This window comes from Vombatus ursinus, unplaced genomic scaffold, assembly GCF_900497805.2.
Source record: "Vombatus ursinus unplaced genomic scaffold, bare-nosed wombat genome assembly UNPS02014770.1, whole genome shotgun sequence".
NCBI classification, from domain to species: domain Eukaryota; kingdom Metazoa; phylum Chordata; class Mammalia; order Diprotodontia; family Vombatidae; genus Vombatus; species Vombatus ursinus.
In genome coordinates, this window is record NW_020954548.1 from 38,520,361 (window position 1) to 38,540,753 (window position 20,393).

A 20,393-nucleotide genomic window follows, 5' to 3' on the forward strand; every position below is an offset into this window, starting at 1 on the left:
GAGAGTGGAAGCGTCACCTGGCACTTTGAAACAGAGACTAGGAGCCCAAAGCAAAGACGTAAAGAGTGGTGCCCTTCTAGTTCTTTTGTTGTTTAGTCATTTCAGTTGTGGCCAACTCTTCATGATGCCATTTGGGTTTGGGGTTTGTTTTTTTTTTTTGGCAAAGATACTGGAGTCGTTCGCCATTTCCTTCTCCACTTCATTTTACAGATGAGAAAACTGAGGCAAACAGTGTTAAGTGACTTGCCCAGGATCATACAGCTAGTAAGTACCTGAGGCTAGATTTGAACTCAGGAAGATGAGTCCCCCTGATTCCCAACCCAGTGTTCTATCCATTGTGTTGCTAAACTGGAAATGCCCCCCGACACTTCCAGGAGAACTTAATTCCATGCCTTCAAAAAGCCAATCAGTCCGTTCCCCTGCCTCCATAAAGGTCTGCCTTCCAGCTATCACTGAAAGGGTGTGAAGAGATGGGATAGGTGTGAGAGAGATGATGACGGTAGAATCAGCAAGATTTGGTAATTATTTGGGTATGTGGGGTGAGGAACACTGGTGAGTGTAGGATGGCTATCCCTTTCTTAAAGCATTTCTTCTGCCTTAGCATTTCCTTAAACCTCACCAGCAGGAGAGCTGCCATGACCTTGGGGGTTAACCCACTCTGGCAAAAAGCAGTGATGTAGTGGGAAAAGGGTTGGACTTTGACAATCAGGAGAAGTGAGTTTGAATACCAGCTCTTACAAGTTGTTTAAGCTTGGGCTAGATATCTCATGTCATGGGGCCTCAATTTCCTAATCTGCAAAATGGAAATACTCATATTTATTCTATCAACCTCCCAGAGTTGTAAAGATTTTGTAAAGAGGTATAGAAATTATTACTAAAATTATATTATTAAAATTATTAAATAATTAAATTAATTAGATAATTAAATAAAATATTTAAAAAAACTAATTATTTTAATGATTATTATTGTGTAAAGGGGTATAGAAATTATTTTAAATTATCATATTGTTATTAAAATTATTAAAGAATTAAATTAATTAGATAAGTAAATTAAAATATTTAAAATATTATTATGATGGTGATTATTGTATAAAGAGGTATAGAAATTATTATAACTCTGGAAGTTCTTCCTGGGGTCTAACCATTATCCCTTCTCTTACAGTTGAGACAGCTGCTATATAAAATCAGAAAAGGGGGAGAGGTGGTATGGATAAGTACACTCCTGGCACCCCTGCCTTTGTAGGACCCTCCTCTGGCCCTGCTGCGTTATCTTCTAGTTAACTAATCTCTCTACAAGATCCATGAAAATATCTCTAATAGGTCTGTTCACCTCCTTCCTATACATAAGATCAGGGTTGGAAGGGGTCTCGCAGGCCGTTTAGTTCTACTGATATCTGAACAGGAATCCCACATGGCGTAGTACAGAGAGGCGTCAAACACGAGTGCTGTTGGCTGCTTGCAGCCTGCAATACTCCTGAGTGTGTTAAAAAAAAAAATTTTTAATTTTTTAAAATATTTTAAAAAAATACTCCTGAGTGTGACCTAAACCAGATTAAAATGTAATTGGGAAATATTTAATAAAAATAAATAAAATACAACAAAATGGATAATATCATATTTTAACACTAAGTCAATGTGTGGCAGGAATCCTTACGTATGGTTTAGTGGCCCCTGTTTCTATTTGAGTTTGATACCACAGGTGGAGTGGATACAGTCCTGGGCCTGGAGTCAGGGTAGAGCTGGGTTCAAATCCTGCCTCTAGCATTTACTAGCCATTTGTTTATGGGCGAGTCACTTTTTGCTTTTTCCTTCCTTCCAAGTTTTCTCTTCCATAAGATGGAGAAAATATCTGTTGTACCACCCACATGGGGTCATTGTTGTTGTTTTTGTGGTAGTTCACTCCTGGCTGACCCTTCATGACCATATTTAGGGTTTGTTTGGTAAAGAGGCTAAAGTGGTTTGCCATTTCCTTCTCCAGTTCATTTTGTAGCTGAAGAAAATGAGGCAAATGGAAATAAAATGACTTACCCAGGGTCACATAGCTAATAAGCGTCCAAGGCTGAATTTGAACTCCAGTCTTCCTGACTCCATCTACTGTACCACCCAGTTGCCTCATAGGGTCAATGGGAAAGTTAAATGAGATGATGTCTGTAAAGCCCTTTGTTATATGGATGTCAGCTATCATTAAGAGGACAGGGGAGAAGGACTCACCTTGTGATTTCACGTGTCTGGGGAGTTCCTTCTAACAATGGTGATGGTCCCCTTCTCTGCAAACATGTATTCTGAGAGAGTTACCTAGAGTTGAGAGACATTAAGTGATTTCCCCAGGTTCACACAGCTAATATGGGGCATGGGTGGGACTTGAGCTCAGGTTTTCCTAGCTGGAAGACCAGCTCTCTATTTATCTCCTATAGATAGCATGCTGCCTTTTTAACTTCTCAGTATCCTCCACAAAAGATTGTCCAGACTAAGTCATAAGTGCTATCAGGAAAGAATAGACCAGGGCTTCTCAAAATGTGGTGCAAGGTCCGCGAGACCACTTGAGGGGGTCCACAAGGTCAAAACAATTTTCATAATAATAAGAAGAAGAAGAGTAAGAATAGAACATTTTAATGTCTAATACGGTAAATATTGGTAGACAACTCACTTAAATAAAAGCTTTTTTTGGAAGGTCATCAATACTTTTTAAGTTTGAGAAACACAGGAACAGACAGTAGAGATCAGAGGGATGTCATTACCTCCAAAGACAATTCATTCTGCTGCTAGAACATTCTGGGGACAGGGACCCCGTACGGGCCAGGCTATGGTTGAGGTGCGGGGAGGAGTGAGGACGGCTGCTCAGATTTTATTTCATGGTGGGATTTGTTTTTGTCTGTTTTTGATGCACAATCCAATAACCCTGATTCAGTGTGACTTTGCTGCTAACCCTCCTCCCGCCCCACCCCCTCCGATCCCTGCTGGTTGTTGTTAGGGAGAGATTATATTTGATGTCATCGGCTCCATAATCTTGCCTTTCTGAAGTCAACCTCTCTGACCTCCTCCGTGGAAACGTGCTGCTATTTAGAAAACATCGCCAGCCTGGGCTTTGCCTGCCTCTGGGGTATGAACCCCCAACCTGCATTAGAGGAAGGGAGACCCAGTCTGTGATCCAGGCAAGTTCTCTATGGAGTGCAATTTCAGTGGCCAGGAAAAGCCCCCATTTTGCCTAGAACCTTACAACTGAAAAGCGATGTAAGAGGGCACGAAGGGCACTGGGATTACAAGCAGAAGACCTGGGTTCATATCCTGCCTCTGACATACTGGGCAAATCATTTAACCTCTCACCCTATAAGCAACTCTCTAAGAGTAGAAGTCTCAGAGAAGGTGGCTATCCTGCATTGGTAGAGAGGATTTCCTCACCTGAGAGTTCCCCATACAAATGAAATAACAGGTCCAGTCCCTATCTCTTAAGATTTGCAAATAAATTTTCTCACTGAAGAAAGAGGGCAATATGGTATAATATAGAAGATATAGTAAATAGAGAGTCTACTTCAACATAAAGAAAGACCTGGATTATAGAGTTCCGGCATCAGGAGGACCTGAGTTCAAATCCGACTTCAGACACTTACTAGCTGTGTGACCCTGGGCAAGTCACTTAACCCCCATTGCCTCAAAAAAAAAAGGTCCTGTTTCTGACACATACTGTCTATGGGACCCTCACATAATCACTTAACATTTCAATGCTCTCTCTAGTTCAGTGGTGCTGAAATCAAATAGAAACAGGGGTCAGTCACTATATCTACTTAAGGATCTCCAAGGACCACATATTGGCTTAGTTTTAAAATGTAATATTATCTATGTTTTATGGTATTTTTATTTATTTGATTAAATAGTTCCTAATTACATTTTAATCTGGTTCAGGCCATACTCTGGAGAGTTGTGGGCTACAGGTGACCTGGAGCTGGCTGTTTGATACCTCTCCTCTAGGAAACTCTCTAAGACTGTAAGTTACAGAAAAGGTGCCTACTGCATTGGTGGAGGGAGTTTCCTCACCTGGGAGATCTGATCTCCTAAAATGCTGGAAAATTCTCCCTTTAATAAGATGGACAGGCTAGCATTTGGCTGTGAAAATGAATGCTGTTTTTATTTCCATACCACTCGGACAGGTGATTTCTTGGCTGTGGGTACGCTCTGTCAAAGCAGATGACCAGTCCCCTGCAGGTCAGTAGCTAGTTTACCAAGTCGTTGTGGCCAACACTCTCTGATGAGGAGCATTTCTGAGCTTAGCTGGACCGGTCCACAGAAGATATAAACATATTAATTCTCCATACTCTAATTAAATTAGTCTAATCCCAATCCTCCCCTCACAACAAATCCAATGAGGCAGCACTCTTATCCTCATTGTATAGATGTGGAAACTTAGAAGGAGTGACATGGCTTGCCCAGACTCACTCAGTGTGATATAAGTGTTAGAGGTAGGAGGCGCTCTCAGAGCTTTCTGATACCAAGCCCCAGGCTCCTTCCACTACCCTCTGCAGCCTTCCAGTTGTACCTGAACCCTTCCCCCCCTCATAGAAGGCTTGAATCAAACCTCTCTGTGCTGCTAAAATAATTCTCCCTGGGGCAGCTAGGTGGCGCAGTGGATAGAGCACTGACCCTGAAGTTAGGAGGACCTGAGTTCAGTACTTGACACTAGCTGTGTGAACCTGGGCAAGTCACTTAACCCCCAACTGCCTAATTAAAAAATAAAATAATTCTCCCTGATGGCCACAGCCTAAGGTTAGTCTTATGCCCACAGGCAATAGTTATCCTCTTACATGACTTTGAATGAGTAAGTTATTTTGACTATTATAAATACACAAATTAACTATAAAGGACACATTGAAGAAAAACACTATCTGCATCCAGAGAAAGAACTGACAAATGGAAGTAGGATAGAATAATTTTACATACACACACACGCACACATACCCCTATTTGTATCTAATGGTGGCCATCTGGAGGGGGAGGAGGGGAAAAAAAGGGAAAAAAAAGAAATGTACATGATACAATAACTTTATTATATAGTTAAAAGGAATAATAAGTTGTACATAATAGATCTGCAGTTTCATGTGCAATCATCTTTTTTATGTTATGGAAATGCTTGTTTTATTTCATAAATTAAAAATAAAATGGAAAAAAAATAACAAAACAACCAAAGGCACCCTCTTAAGCACCCTAACTGCTTGCTGTTTACTGATGTTCAAACAGTGGTACAATCATTAGTAAAGTCATTCACCTGGTACAGTGTATTAACTGAGTTCACTTAGTTACCTCACAAATATTTGTTCATCATTGTGCATGCATTGCGTGTGCTATTTTCCAGGCTGGGGCTCTTGCTGTTCTAGTGTTCCTGTGCTACTCCAAGGCAAGGGGACAGAACCCAAGACCTATTGCTGGAGGTGTCTGAGCAGAAGTTAGAAAACCAGCTCCAGAGGATGCTGGAGACATTCTTGAAATAGGTGGAGGGTTAGATTACATGGAGGGTTCTTAACTGAGGTCTGTAAACTTTGGGGGATTTTCCCCCCTTTGTTGTTGTTGTTGAGTTGTTTCAGCCATGTCTGACTCACCATGACCCCATTTGGGGTTTTCTTAGCAAAGATACTGGAGTGGTTTGCATTTTCTTCTCCAGCTCATTTTACAGATGAGGAAACTGAGGCAAACAGGGTTAAATGACTTGCCCAGGGTCACACAGCTAGTAAGTGTCTGAGGCTGAATTTGAACTCAGGTCTTCTTGACTCCAAGCCCAGTGAGTGAGTGCTCTATCCACTGTACCATCTAGCTGCCCCTTTCCTCCACCCTACCCCCCCAAAATTCCTTTTATTCCAACATAATTAGTTTCTTTGAAACCTTATGTATTTTATTTTACTCATTTCAAAACATTATTCTGAGAAGGGATCCATGGGCTTCACACGGCTGCCAAAGGGATCCTTGACCTAGAAAAAGGTTAAAATTCTCTGGACTAGATAAGCTTTGAGGTACTTTATAAGACAGAGTTTATGAGACAGCTTTCTTTCTACATGAAACAGCATCCTCCTTACCCAGTTCCCCAATTATTGCTGTTGTTATTCAGTCATTGTCATTTTTAATCATGTCTGACTCTTCATGACCCCATTTGGGGTTTTCTAGACAAAGGTACTGGAGTGGTTTGCCATTTCCTTCTCCAGCTCATTTTACAGATGAGGAAACTGAGGCAAACTGGGTTTAAATGACTTGCCCAGAGATACCCAGCTAGTGTCTGAAGCTGGATTTGAACTCACAAAGATGAGTCCCCCAATTATATTTCATAATTTAATAATGCCCCCATTGTGGTGTGAAGATGTTGGATTCTCAAAGGCCTTGCCAGTGGTACCCAGGCTCTTCTATTGAGCTGAATAAAGTGACTTCAAATATCAGCATATAGAGTATGGTCAATGCACTGTGTCTATCTTCCTCTTTTTTTTTTTTGCAAGGCAATTGGGGTTAAGTGACTTGCCCAGGGTCACACAGCTAGTAAGTGTCAAGTATCTGGTCTGAGACTGGATTTGAACTCAGGTCCTCCTGACTCCAGGGCTGGTGCTCTATCCATTGTGCCACCTAGCTGCCCCTGTGTCTGTCTTCTAAGGAGCAGTCCAGCTGAGTTCAGAAATGCTCATCATCAGAGAGGGTTGGCCACCAGGCCGTGAAATTTTTTGGCTGCAACAGTTTGTTCAACCAGCTACTGATCTGCAGAGGACTGGTAATCTGGCAGATTTCCTTGGCAGAGGGAGTAACCATGCCGGTGAAATCACCTGTCTGAGAAGCATGGAAGTAATAACGTCAGGAGCAGCAGTACTCATTTTCCCAGCCAAATGTTAGCCCTCTCTATCTTACTAAAGGGAGAATTTTCCAGCATTTTAAGGAGGATCAAACCTGGCAGGCCCGGTGCTCCTTCTATCTTGGCTGTCGCTTGTCTCCTTTTTCCTTTTCATGCCCTGGGGTCTAGGGGCCATGCCTAGGCTGCCGGGAGTCCATGTGCATCACTAACAAGTCCATGGGGCTCTGGGACTCAAAGCAATTTGCAGCTATTGAGAAGCGGGAGGATGCATGTATATATACATACATAAATATCCAAGGAGCCAAGACTTTAACCTCAGAATGGGATAGGAAGAGAGAGAAAAGAATACAACAGTCTCCCCAGCTCCAACCCAAAAGAGGAAACTGAGGCCTGACGAGATTAAGTGAGTGACTTGCCCAAGGTCACTTACACAAGTAGTAAGTGGCAGTCAGGTTTTGAACCCAGCTCCTCTGAGGCCATATCCAGTGCTCCTTACACCCTGCACCATGTTGTTACAATGCAGTGGTTCTCACCAAGCCCTACTTCCATTTGCCCAGCAAGGACAACAATCCCTCACAATTGAACAACACTTTACAAAAATTTACATACAAAGTACTTTCCCATCCAGTGTCTCATCTGAGCCCCACAGAAGCCCTGAGAGGAAACAGGTCAGAGGCTGTTATCCCCATTGTATAGATGGGGATGTGGAGGCCCAGAGAAAGGAACTTGCCCAAGGTCATAGAGCTAGTTCAAGTTGAATTTAAATGCTAGACCACCTGTCTCCTGAACCAGTCAGTTCTCTTTCTACCACGTTGCACTGCTTTCCTGGGATAAGGCTCCCCCAGGGACAGGTTGGGCTGAGCTGCAGAGACAGGTAGAGCTCACATCAAAAACTAGGTTGGAACTATTCTTCTAGTGAGGAGGGAATTGCCATACTGGGAGTGATAGAGAGTAAAGCACATGTGGCTTAGGTCACATGGCTTCTAGAACCGGACTCCAACCTAGGCAAAGGTGTGCTAGTAAATGTTTAACAACCGGTTCTCAAAAAAAAATAAAAAAAGAATGCATAGCACACTTTGAAGTTTAATCTGCATTATTAAGATTTTCTCCATTACTTTCTTTTCAGTCCTGTCCAACTTTTTTTTTTTTTTTTTTTTGGTAAGGCAATCAGAGTTAAGTGACTTGCCCAGGACCACACAGCTAGGCCAGATTTGAACTAAGGTCATCCTGATTCCAAGGCTGGTGCTCTAGCCACTGTGCCACCTAGCTGCCTCATATCCAAATCTTCATGACGCCATTTAGGTTTCATTTTTTGACACAGACAGTGGAGTGGTTTGCCATTTCCTTCTCCAGCTCATTTTACAGATGAGGAAACTGAGGCAAACAGGGTTAAGTGACTTGCCCAGGGTCACACAGCTAGTAAGTGCCTGAGGCCAGCAGCATGCTACCACCTCTTTGAGAACAAAGGATAAACAGCAAGCAGCAGTAGACGATTAACAAAATAATAAATCAAGCCCTGATTTGTAGTATTTGCCTATTTTGAGGGTGCAAATGTTCACTCTGAAAATTTAACAATTGCCTCTCTTGAGAACCAGAGAAAATGTAACCCGGCTTCAGGACACCCCTGAATCCAGGTCTGCTGATGCCAGGTCCGATAGTCTTCCCCATCTGTGGTTGGGTCCCCTGGGCACAGATAGATTTCAGAAAGTGTTGCCCCTTGTTGTGGGAGCAAAAACAAAAACAAAACAAAACAAACCTGGAAACAAAGTTAAGTGGCTATCAACCAGGGAATGGCTGAACATTTCCCCACCCACCTTTTTTTTTTTAAATTGTGACCTTTTGTTTTTTGCATCCTTCATTTCTGAATATACCTTTCTCCTCATCTCTTGCCCAGCAAGTCTTCCTACGTTAAAAAAAAGAAAAAGAAAAAAGCAGTTCCACAAAACCTAATGATACATCTACGGCGTCTGGCAACACGTACCAGAATAATGTTCACAGTGGAATACTATTGCACTGCAAGACGTCACAGGAGGAATTCAGAAAAACTTAGGAAGACTTGTAGCAACTGACGCAGAGCAAAGTCAGGAGATTCAAGCGACAAGAAGACTTTACACAGTGACCAGAGTCTAAGGAACAACCTTGAAAGACTGATGACTCCAGAGGTCTGACAATGCTGCTTCCTTCCCTTGCCTCTGAAGAGAGGTGTTCTGCCCCAGCTATAACCGCATCTGCTTAGAACAGAACCTTGGAGGCATCCTAATATACCCTGCACTGTGCAGTACAGGCCTACCTGTCCTATTCCCAGGGTGTCCCCATGGGTGACTGTGACAGGAGGGAAAGGGAAGTGGGTGCCCAGAGATAGCCAGTGGGAGCTGCTCCGTGTGTTCAAATAGAGCTGCGGAGGTTTCTATTTAAACATGCAGCTGAGTGTCTAAACTCAGCCGCCACATGGTGTGTGTATGCAAAACAGGCCTTGGAGACGAGTAGCCCATGTTACGAAACACCATGTGGTACCGAACAGAAAAAAGCAACAGCAGGCCCAGGGCTTTTAAACATGAACACACCAAAGGAAAAAACCAAATGGACCGAAAAGGCAAGAAAAATCACAGCTAAGGCTTGAACGATCACAAAGCGTTTTTCTCACAACTACCCTGTGGGGGGATAGTGTTTTAATGCTTCTGAGACCCATGATATCATGGCTGTGGGGACTTCCCATGCTGAATCAGACCACAATGTGCCCACGCCTCAGGAGAGGGCATTTAATTTTTTTTTCTTTTTTAATATGGATGTAACAAGCATCAACAAACATGAACCTTTCAGTATATAAAGAGCAAAAAAGAGGATTACCTATGAAATCACGAACTCTCTTACACATAATTTTAAGTGGATATTAAGTTTTATATTTAAAATTTCTATATACAAAATTGCCCTGTTTGCGCTTTTTTTTTTTTATTGCCATCCTGAAGTTTGTTTTTTTTTTTTTTTCCCCTTTCTTCTCTGAGTGGCCCCCTGGTCTGACAATTAGTGAGAGTTGTCACAGAAGAGACTTTCACCCAGAGGTTACTGCTACAGTGACTTAAGAACTTGGCATTGAGAAGCCTGGGAGAAGGGGCACACCACAGAAACAGAGAAGAGCCATTTTGCTGAGCTGGGCAGAATCACAGTGCTGAGTTGGGGTGTTAGAGGAGCAGCCTTGGCACGCCTTCCACCCCACCCCCACCAGGGGCTCCTGTCCACCGGGACTCTTACAGGTTGGTGCTTTGATGTGAGAAACAATCCTACCCCCTTTCTGCTGTGAACCAATGGGAAAGCTGCCAATGAGAGCTGATGGCACCGCCAGTGGGAGCTTTTGCTCCTCCCCCCCACACCCCCTCCCCCCTCCCTTTGCTTATTAAAGGGGACTTAGTTAAAGTTTCTATCCCCGATGGACTACTGGACAATCTCTTCCCAAGCCCCTTTTCTGCCCAGCATGGGGAGAAAGAGTTAGGGGAGAGAAGCCTATTCTGTCTCTCCTGAATGCCAGCTAAAAGTGGCCAGTGCCCACACTCAATTATTTTGACTATCGCCCTTTCAATTCTGATGCTCTGTTTGTTTGATCAAACATAAGAAAAGTGGGCTTACTGGCATGATTTAATGACAACAGTCCAGAGTGAGATTTGGGAAGAGATTTATCCCCTTTAAAGATCTCCGAGACATTATATCGGTACATGTTGAGTTGAGCAGAGACAATGGGCTGAGGAAAGAGATCACTGTATTCCTATGAAGGGGAGAGAGAAAGAGACAGAGGCAGAGATGGAGAGACAGAGGGAGAGAGAGAGACAGCATAAACCATGGGGAGACAGAGAGACACAGAGAACATGCAAACCATGATCATCTTCTAGGCTGGTAGGAGCCTGGTGTAGTCTAGAAAGAGAATAGTAAGACTAGTAACTACTGAAGCCAAATATTACTATTATAATCCTGAAGTGGCACTGTAAGTAAGCCAGGGGGCCTACTTCATAAGGTGGAAAACCCCTTCAGACTCAACTGGTATTTAAGAGACAAGGCAATTATGTACCTGGTAGCCCTATGAGAAGTGGACTCGGTGGTCTGAGAGCTGCTGGTAATTACCACATGTACACACCACTCATGCTACTTTGGAAGAGAGAGGCAGAACATCTGTCTTCTACAGGCCTCATTGACAAGGGGCTCCAGGGAGGATTAGGAAGGACTTCAATTAAAAGCCCTCCTGGCCAAGAGCAAAAGTGTCTTAACTTATGGGATTTTGTCCTTCCTGCTGCTAGGGGAGCTGATGCCCCAATAAGATGGTTATGTATTGAATGCATAGATATCAACCTTGATGCAGTGGAAAGAGTACTAACTCTGCATGGTATACCAAGATAAGGTCAAAATGGGTACAAGATTTAGACATAAAGGGTGATACTATAAGCAAATTAGGAGGGTAAAGAATAGTTTACCTGTCAGATCTATGCAAAAGGGATGAATTTATGACCAAACAAGAGATAGAGAACATTATGAAATGCAAAATGGATAATTTTGATTACATTAAATTTTAAAAGTTTTTGTTCAAACAAAGCCAATGTAACCAAGATTAGAAGGAAAGCAGAAAGCCGGGAAACAATTTTTATAAAGGCCTCATTTCTAAAATATATAGACAACTGAATCAAATTTATAAGAATACAAGTCATTCCCCAATTGATCAATGGTTAAAGGATATGAACAGGCAGTTTTCAGAGTAAAAAATTAAAGGTATCTATAGTCATATGAAAAAGTGCTCTAAATCAGTATTGATTAAAGAAACACAAATTAAAACTACAACTCTGAGGTACCACATCACACCTATCAGATTGGCTAATGTGACAAAACAGGAAAATGATAAATGTTTTAGAAGATGTGGGAAAATTGGAACACTAATGCATTGTTGGTGGAATAAACTGATTCTGGAGAGCAATTTGGAATTATGCCCAAAGGGCTATAAAAACATGCATCCCTTTTGATCCAGAAATGCCACTACTAGGTCTGTATTCTAAAGAGATCCTAACAAAGGGAAAAGGACCCACACATACAAAAATATTTATAGCAACTCTTTTTGTGGTGGCAAAGAATTGGAAATTGAGAGGATGCCCATTAATTGGGGAATGGCTGAACAAGTTGTGGTATATGAATGTAATGGAATGCTATTGTGCTGTAAGAAATGATGAGCAGGCAGACTTCAGAAAAACCTGGAAAGACTCATATGGCCTGATGCTGAGTGAAGTGAGCAGAACCAGGAGAACATTGTACATAGTAATAGCAACATTGTGCAATGACCAGCTTTGATAGACTTAGCTCTTCTCTTCTCAGCAATGTAATGATCTAAGACAGTTCCAAAAGATTCGTGATAGAAAATTCTATCCACTTCGAGAGAAAGGACTATGGAGTCTGAATGCGGACTGAAGCATACTATTTTCTTTTTTTTTTTCTTTTTGTTTTGTTTTTTCTTTTTTGTGGTTTTTCCCTTTTGTTCTGATTCTTCTTTCACAACATGAGTAATGTGGAAATAGGTTTAATATGATTGTACATGTATAGCCTGTATCAGATTGCATACCATCTTGGAGAGGTGGGAGGGGAGGGAGAGGGAAACTTTAGAACTCAAAATCTTATAAAAATGAATGTTGAAAACTAAAAATAAATTAATTAATTGATTTAAAAAAATATTGACTCTGGAGATAGAGGACCTTGGTATCAATTCCACCTCTGACGTTTATTACCTGTGTGACCTTGGGCAAGTTACTTAACCTCCCTGGGCCTCAGTTTCATTACCTATAAAATAAAAGGGTTGGACTAGATTTTTATCTTTTTTACGTCATGAATCCCCTGATCTAACATTCTTGGCTAACAAAAACAGGAAGAAGAGATTTTTGTTTTGTTTTGAGAATGACAAATGGTGAAACTGATAGATCCCTTTTCAGAATAATACTTTTAAATATATAAAATAAAATACATAGGATTATAAAAGAAAATAATTATGTGAAATAGTTTATATATATATACATGTACATATATATATAAAACCCACATTCATGGAGCTCTGGTTAAGAATACTCAAATAAGTGCTAAGATCTTTTCTAGCTCCTATCCATACTAACACCAACACCAATCTGCTTTGGCTTATTGCTACCCTTTTAATTAAGGCTTAGAGGTGACCTTGAATGAATTTCTGGAAGTTGGGGAATGAAGCAGAGTTTTCCTAAATAGAATGGGGGCCCAAGACATGAGATTTGATTGAATAGTGTAGACCCAATCCATAGACTAGGCGAGAATATTGATACTTCTCACAAATGGGCAAACCAAGGCTTGAATGGCAGGCAGCTGTTTTGAAAGCCTGAGAGAGGTGCAAAGAGTTTGGAGGATGCCAGTATCCTCTGGTCCTGGATGGCGCATATCATAGGTGGGCCTAATTGGTTGATCTGAATTGCCAGACAGAACCAGACCAGGATCACACTTTCCTCTAGCCCAATACATTCAAAACACTAAGAGAACTAGGAGGTGTCCCCTAGCATGTTAGTCTGACCCCTATGGAAGATTTATTTGCATGAACATGGACAAACACTGCCAGGATGGGCAGGCATGAATGAGTTGAAATATGCATCAGTGGTAGTATCTGCATTGATGAGATTAAAATTAATTGGAAAATATGAAGAAACAAATGAAGAAACTGAAGCTCATAGTTGTTCATGACTTTCCCAAGAACACAAGCTAATAAGCATCAGAGTGACTCAGATCTCCAGACTCTGTGTCTAGTGGTTTGCCACTTTTTTATTTGTTTGTTTTTGTTTATGTTTTTTACCCTGTAATACTCTTCTTCTCAAAGGTGAGGCTTTAATAAGAATGATATGACTGAATCGTGAGGAGGTATAGATGAAGAAGAAAGACTTATAAAGAATTGCTCTTTCCAAGTTGTTTTCCCCTGTTAGAATATAAGTTTCCTGAGGACAGACACTGTCTTGCTTTCTTGTATTTATATCCCCAGCACCTAGCACAGTGCCTGGAACATAGCATATACTTAATAAATGCCTTTTCACTTATTTATTCATACCCCTAGAAATGTCAGAATGAGAACTCAGAAAGACCTTTGCTTAAAAAGGCCAAGGTCTCCCACTGCATCCAGGGCCATCTCAGATCTTCCCGATCTGTATCTTGCCACTGGACCCAGATGACTCCGGAGGAGAAAGTGAGGCTGGTGACTTTATATAGCCCTCCCTCACTTAAATTCAATTCACTAAGTGAATCACCTTCCTGATGATTCTTGGTCCTCTTCGAGAACAAAAGGGAAACAACAGCAACAACGTACCCCTCGAAGCAGTGGGGAGTGAGCCCTTACCCCAGGACCTGGTGAAGAATAGTGCAGGTCAAAGGACTGTAGACTTTTAACATCCTAGTGTTGGAATTGAAGGTGACCAAATGAATGAATACATGAATGAAAAACCACTGATTAATCACTTACTGTGTGCCAAGGACTGTGGGATACAAAACAAAACAGTCCCTGACTTCAAAAAGCCTAGGAAGAGATAATGAATGTAAGGGAATAGTCACCAACATAGGTGTGTTTTGGTTTATGAAGTTGAAACCCAGAATAAATGGGGATATACTACTAGGAGTAGCAAAGAGCACTTAGCAGTTGTTAGTGAATTCAGGTGACCAGGCCCGGATGAACTACATTCCCAAGGCATGTGACACTGTGGAACCAAGGTCAGTAATCCAAGAAAGACTATGGAGAATGGGAAAGGTGCTATGAGCCTGGACAAAGGCAGATGTCCCAATTTTCCAAAAAAAAGGAAGAGAGTGGAGTATTTGTGTTAGAAGGAAGTAAACGACTGCCACTCCTAGTAAAATTCTAGAATGTATTATCAGCCATCTAGTGAAGGAAGTGTTGATCAGAGGAACGTCATGAATGAGGTTCAAAAGAGGTGGTATATGTAAAATACTTTATAAATCTTAAAGCACTGCATAAGTAGCAGTTTTAATTATGGTTTCATCAAGGGCAGATCGTAAGACTAACCCAGTTTCCTTTTTTTGATGGGGGTTACTAGGCTGCCATAGGGAGCTGCCATAGATATATTTGCCTTGATCTCTAGCAAAGCCCTTGACAAAGGTTCTCATACTATTCTAGTGCACAAGAGGAAGAGATGTGGGTTCTAGAAAAGTACAACTGAAGGGAGACAGCCAGTTGGCTGAATGGCCAGACCCAAGAAGGGTCACTAATGGTTCAATGGCAACTGGAAAGTAGGTTTCTGGTATTTATTTGTGACTTCATTAAAAGCAAAGATGACATGTTTATTAAATTTACAGGTGACCTAAAGCTAAAGCTAGGAGATATTGCTAACATGTTGTATAACAAAATCAGAATTCAAAAAGATCTTAAGAGACTAATAAGTTGAAATTTAACACATTTAGGTTAAAAAAATTAACTTCACAAATACTAGATAGGAGAGATGAGCCTAGACTATTTGTTTGAAAAAAAAGCTGGGTGGCACAGTGAATAGAGCAATGGCCCTGGAGTCAGGAGGACCTGAGTTCAAATCTGGCCTCAGATACTTATTAGCTATGTGACCCTGGGCAAATCACTTGACCCCAATTGCCTCCAAAAAAAAAAAAGCTGAGGTTTTAATGCTCTACAAACACAATATGAATTAATAATGTGATATGGCAGCCAAAAAATTTGATATAATCTTAAGTTATATTGAAAGAAACAGCATCCAGGACTAGGAAGGTTAGAGTTTTTCCATATTCCACTCAATTTGGATTGTATCCAGGGCATTGTGATCAATTCTGGGCACCACATTTTAGGAACAACAATAAAAAACTTCAGAGTGTCAAGAGGAAGGCAGTCAGGTTGGTGAAGATGTAGGTTATGCTATGAGGATTGGTCAAAGGAACTGGAAACATTTATCCTGAAGCAGAGAAGACTTAGGGGGGCCATGATAGCTTTCTTCAAGTCTTTGAATGCCTGTCACATGAAAGATGGATTACACTCATTCTACTTGGCCACAGTGGGCAAAACTAGGTGTATTAGGTAAAAAAATTGGGATGAAGATCTCAGCTCAATGTAAGGAAAAACTTCCTAACCATTAGAGCTACCTAGAGCTACAACGGGCCACCTCAGAAGGTAGATAGTAGGTTTCTTCTCTCTTGAAGTCTTTTAAGTAAAGATTAGATGATCCCTTGTCAGGGATGCTGTTGAGGGGATTCTTGTTCAAATCAAGATGGAACTAGACAACTATTGAGACCCCTTCTAACTTTATGACTCTGGTTCTGAGTTTCTGTGATTCTGTAAGATCACCTAGTCTAACATTCTCATTTGACAGAGGAAGAAACCAAGGCCTAGAAACATGCCCAAACACACAGAAATAAAACTACAAACCAGATCATCTGACGCCTAAGCCAATGGGCTTTCTATTACCACAGTAAAATAGCCAGCTAGCCCTTTGTCCTGTCCCTTTGGGCTTGGGAAACCTGATCAGAGCCACTTGTTCTATATGGCCCCAGAAGACAGGACAAGGATGAGGAAGGGAGGGAGAGAAAGAGAGAGGAAGAAAAGAAAGAAGGAGGAAAAAAGGAGGGAAGGAAGAAAGAAAGAAAGAAAGAGAGAGAGAGACAGAAAGAAAAGAAGGAAGGAAGGAAAGAAGAAAGGGAAAAAAGCATTTATTAAGCAATTATAGTGCCAGGCACTGACCAATGGGAAAAAAGTTATAGGTAGATACACTTCTGCTCAAAACAGCATAACAACTTCCTCTCAGAGCTGTCCAGCAATCCTGACCTCCCCTAGCTGGAAGTGAATTCTTTCAGAGACAAGCAGAGACTGAATAATCCCCTTTTAGGAATGTTATAGAAGAGATTCCTGAAGCAGGTAGAAAGGTAAGTGACCCCCCAAGGTCTCTTCCAGCTCTGAGATTTTAGGATTCCATAACAATAACCGCTAGGAGGAAATTGCAGTGTTAGCTCACGGCAGTATTTTTATTTGAAGAGAGGACACTAGGAAACTGCAAAACCTTCAAGATCCGAAGGAATAAAGTTATAATGATAGAATGACAGTCAGCAGGGTTGACATTTGGGGATCAGAGGGCCTTCCCTTAATTGACTGGGCTGACTGCTATTTAACCTATGGGCAACGCCAGCCTTGGAACTAAAGCCTCCCCACTCGCTTGGGCACCGCCCTGGTTCAGGCCTTCATCATCTCTCACTGGACTATGATCCCCTACCCACACACAGCTGCCAAAGAAACATTCCTGGAGCACAGGTCTGACCACGTCACTCTCCTATTTAGTAAACTATAGTGAGTCCTTTTTGCCTCTAGTTTCAACTAAAAACTCTTCTATTTGACATTTTAATTCCTTTACCACCTGGCTCTGACCTAATTTTCCAGTTTTATTGCATGGATAGTCTCTACATGCATGTCCAAATCTCCTTCTTCCTTTTCCTCACACACACGGCACTGCATTTCCCATCATTTTGCTTTTGCAAAGATTACTCTCCGAGCCTGGAATGCACTCCCTTAACCTGTTAGAACCCCAGCTTCCTTCAAGGCTCAGATCAAGTGCCATCTTCTGCAGGAGGCCTTTCCTGATCCCCTTTAGCTGTTGATGTCTGCTCCTCCAATCCCAAATTATCTTCTATCTATTTTGTATAAAACTACATGTGTATATATTCCCTCCTCCATTAGAATATAAGCTCCTTGAGGTCAAGAATTATTTCAGTTTTGTCTTCATATCCCCTGCACCTCTTACAGAGCGTAGCACATAGTATGCACTTAACTAAAATGCTTGTGGATGAATTGATTGATTGGTTGATTAAAAGGGTTCCATTAACTGACCAGTGGAATCAACCAAGTAAATTCTGCCCAATATTCAGAGGGGCCATGTCTATATCCATGGGAGGCTCAATCTTCAGGCAAGGTGAAGACTTAACTCATCTATCAAGGCACCCCACCCCCAGGAATAACCTCATAGCAATATGGCTCAAATGGTCCCCGAGGAAATGGAGGACCTATAGCTAGAAGATAAACTCTTACTAGTGCACAGATTTTATCCTCCTCTGACATCAGGATCACTGTGGCTGGGAATGATTGAGATCAAGGACACAGAGTCTCTTGTGTTAAGAATGTGAAAAAACCTGACGAGCTAGAGGCCACTCAGTCTCTGTTCCAAGCACTTGCAGTCATACTTACAAGGTTGTACAAAAGTCACACATGCTCCAAAACTCCCCAAAACACCGTCACAGCCACAAATTCTCCCCGAGCACATTAATGGCACACAATTCAATGTGCATGGAGTCAGAGTTAGAAGGGACCTCATCATCCGTTCTCGTCTAATCCATACAAGAAGTAATCCCAATCAAAACATACTTTCTTTTTTTTTTTTTTTTTTTTTTGGTGAGGCAATTGGGGTTAAGTGACTTGCCCAGGGTCACACAGCAAAACATAATTTAACTAGTGATCATCTAGTCTCTACTTGAAGATGGCCAAGGAGAGGTATCGCATTATCTCTCCTGAGACATCCCTTTCTTCTTTTGGACAGTTTTAATGCTTAGGAAGTCTTCCCTGAGGTCAAGCCTAAATTGAATTCTTTTTTTTTTTCAGCCAAAGACAAGGTTTATTAGAACATCTATCATATTGGACAGACTCTCACTAATCAGAACATTAGTGAGCTATTGGCTAGATTGTAAGAAAGAATCTGAGCCTTCTTTTTTTTTTAGGCTTTTGGGATAAAGTGACTTGTCCAGGGTCACACAGCTAGTGTCTGAAGCTGGATTTGAACACAGGTCCTCCTAATTCTAGGGCCAGGGCTCTATCCACTGCATCACCTAGCTGCCCCCTAAACTGAATTCTTTACACCTTCCACCCATTGCTTCTGGTGCTGTCCTCTGGGGCCAAACAGAACAATTCTAATCCCTCTTCTATATGACAGCAGGCATTCTTTTATTCACTCAAAAACCATTTATATAGAGTAGTTCTTACCCTCCTGGTATTTACACACTCCTCTAGCAAAAAGGGTATGAGCTGGCCACAGAGTAAGTCCTGATTCTAACATCAGATTGACTTCTTAAGCCTGCACCTAGACTTAGCTCGAATTGAGGCCCTAAACTGATTGATCCCTAAGCCTGGACTCAAATTAAACCCTATTCCTCACCCTAGATTGCCTTGAAATTCAGGTCCTGTACTAACTCCTTATCATGGCCCCAAGTCAACTCCAAATCCTAGCTACAGAATGGTTCCTAGCCTCAAAATGACCCCTTTTCTAGGCCTCAGACAACCTCTAACTCTGTTCACCATCTGACCCTTAACTCAGCCCAGGTCTAACTCCCTGGTCAACTCATAAATACATGTAAGACTAAGTAAGGGGATCAGGAAAGGCCTCTTTCAGAAGAAGATGGCACTTGATCTGAACTCTGAAGAAATCTAGGGGTTCCAAGAGGTGGAGGGAGTGCATTCCAGCCATGGAGAGTAGTCTTTGCAAAAGAACAGTGTTGGGAAATGGAGCCAGTATGGATGACTCAGTGTAGCCTGTCCCTGTTTCTAGGGAACCCAGTTTATAGGGCTTGTCTCATTGCCGATGGGCCAAGAGTATCACCTTCATACTAAGAGCTGAGGCTCTCAGATTGTAGCTAGTTTCTTGGTATGTGATAGGTGGTATTCTGATAGTCAGTGTGTTGCCCACCTTTGGAAAAGTTCCAATGAGTCAGAATAAGTAGAGATTGATGCTGACTCCAGTGGTTTTAAGCAAGTAGTATTCCTTATATGCGCCTCAACTTCTTCAGCTGTAGAATGGGGATAACTGGGTTCAGTCACCTCCCTTATTAACACAGTTGTAGAAACAAACACTTAAAGATCAGTCACAGGCTGTCTGCAGGGCTGGAGATCATAGGATTATAGACAGAGCTAAAAGACATCCAAGAAGTCATTAGGTCATCATAACCTTTACAAATTATCTAGTTTGGTCCCTTACCTCCAAGATGGAAAGAAGTCAGAGTTCATCCAGTTTTCCCAAAACAACCCAAAACTTGTGAAAAAGCAGCGAGAAATGTGCCCTGGTAAATTCCCTGGTCAGTGAAGAATGTGTGCTGGGGGTGGGGGGAGGTGTCAAAGCAACTGTCTTGTAGCTAGAGAGTTCAACTTAGTAAGTTGAAATCCTCTATACTAGTGTAAAGGGTGAAGCTCAAGAGATTAATGTCCTTTTTGAAATAAGATCTTCTTGGGCAAAGATGAGATCCAATGGAAGAGATTAGCCAACTAGCCAATGAAAGACTTTCCTAAATCACTCGGGGATACAGAGATGGGCTATGGGAAGAGAACCTGTCCAGAGAGGGTGCCTCATATACTAACTCCTGCTCAGTCCAACTTAACAGCAAAATCATAAGGATGTGTGTGTGTGTGTGTGTGTGTGTGTGTGTGTGTGTGTGAGATACTTCTGTTTTACTCGTTCTCACGTCTGCCCTCGAGGTTGGTAGAAGCTCATATTACAGATACCAAAAATAAGACCCAGAGAAAGGAAGTAGTTCACTAACCTAAGCCTCACAAATCGAGTTAGTGATGGAGCCAGGG

General features: G+C 41.8%; 1 protein-coding gene across 1 annotated transcript in view; it reads left to right on the forward strand.

The window, feature by feature from the left end:
* The first annotated feature begins 9,935 nt into the window (after positions 1–9,935).
* The window catches only part of GNG13 (G protein subunit gamma 13), a 29,201-nt gene continuing 18,743 nt past the window's right edge, over positions 9,936–20,393 (forward strand). The window contains exon 1 of the mRNA XM_027863254.1: positions 9,936–10,065. The gene's annotated coding sequence lies outside the window, so the exon portion shown is untranslated. The remainder of the gene's footprint in view (positions 10,066–20,393) is intronic.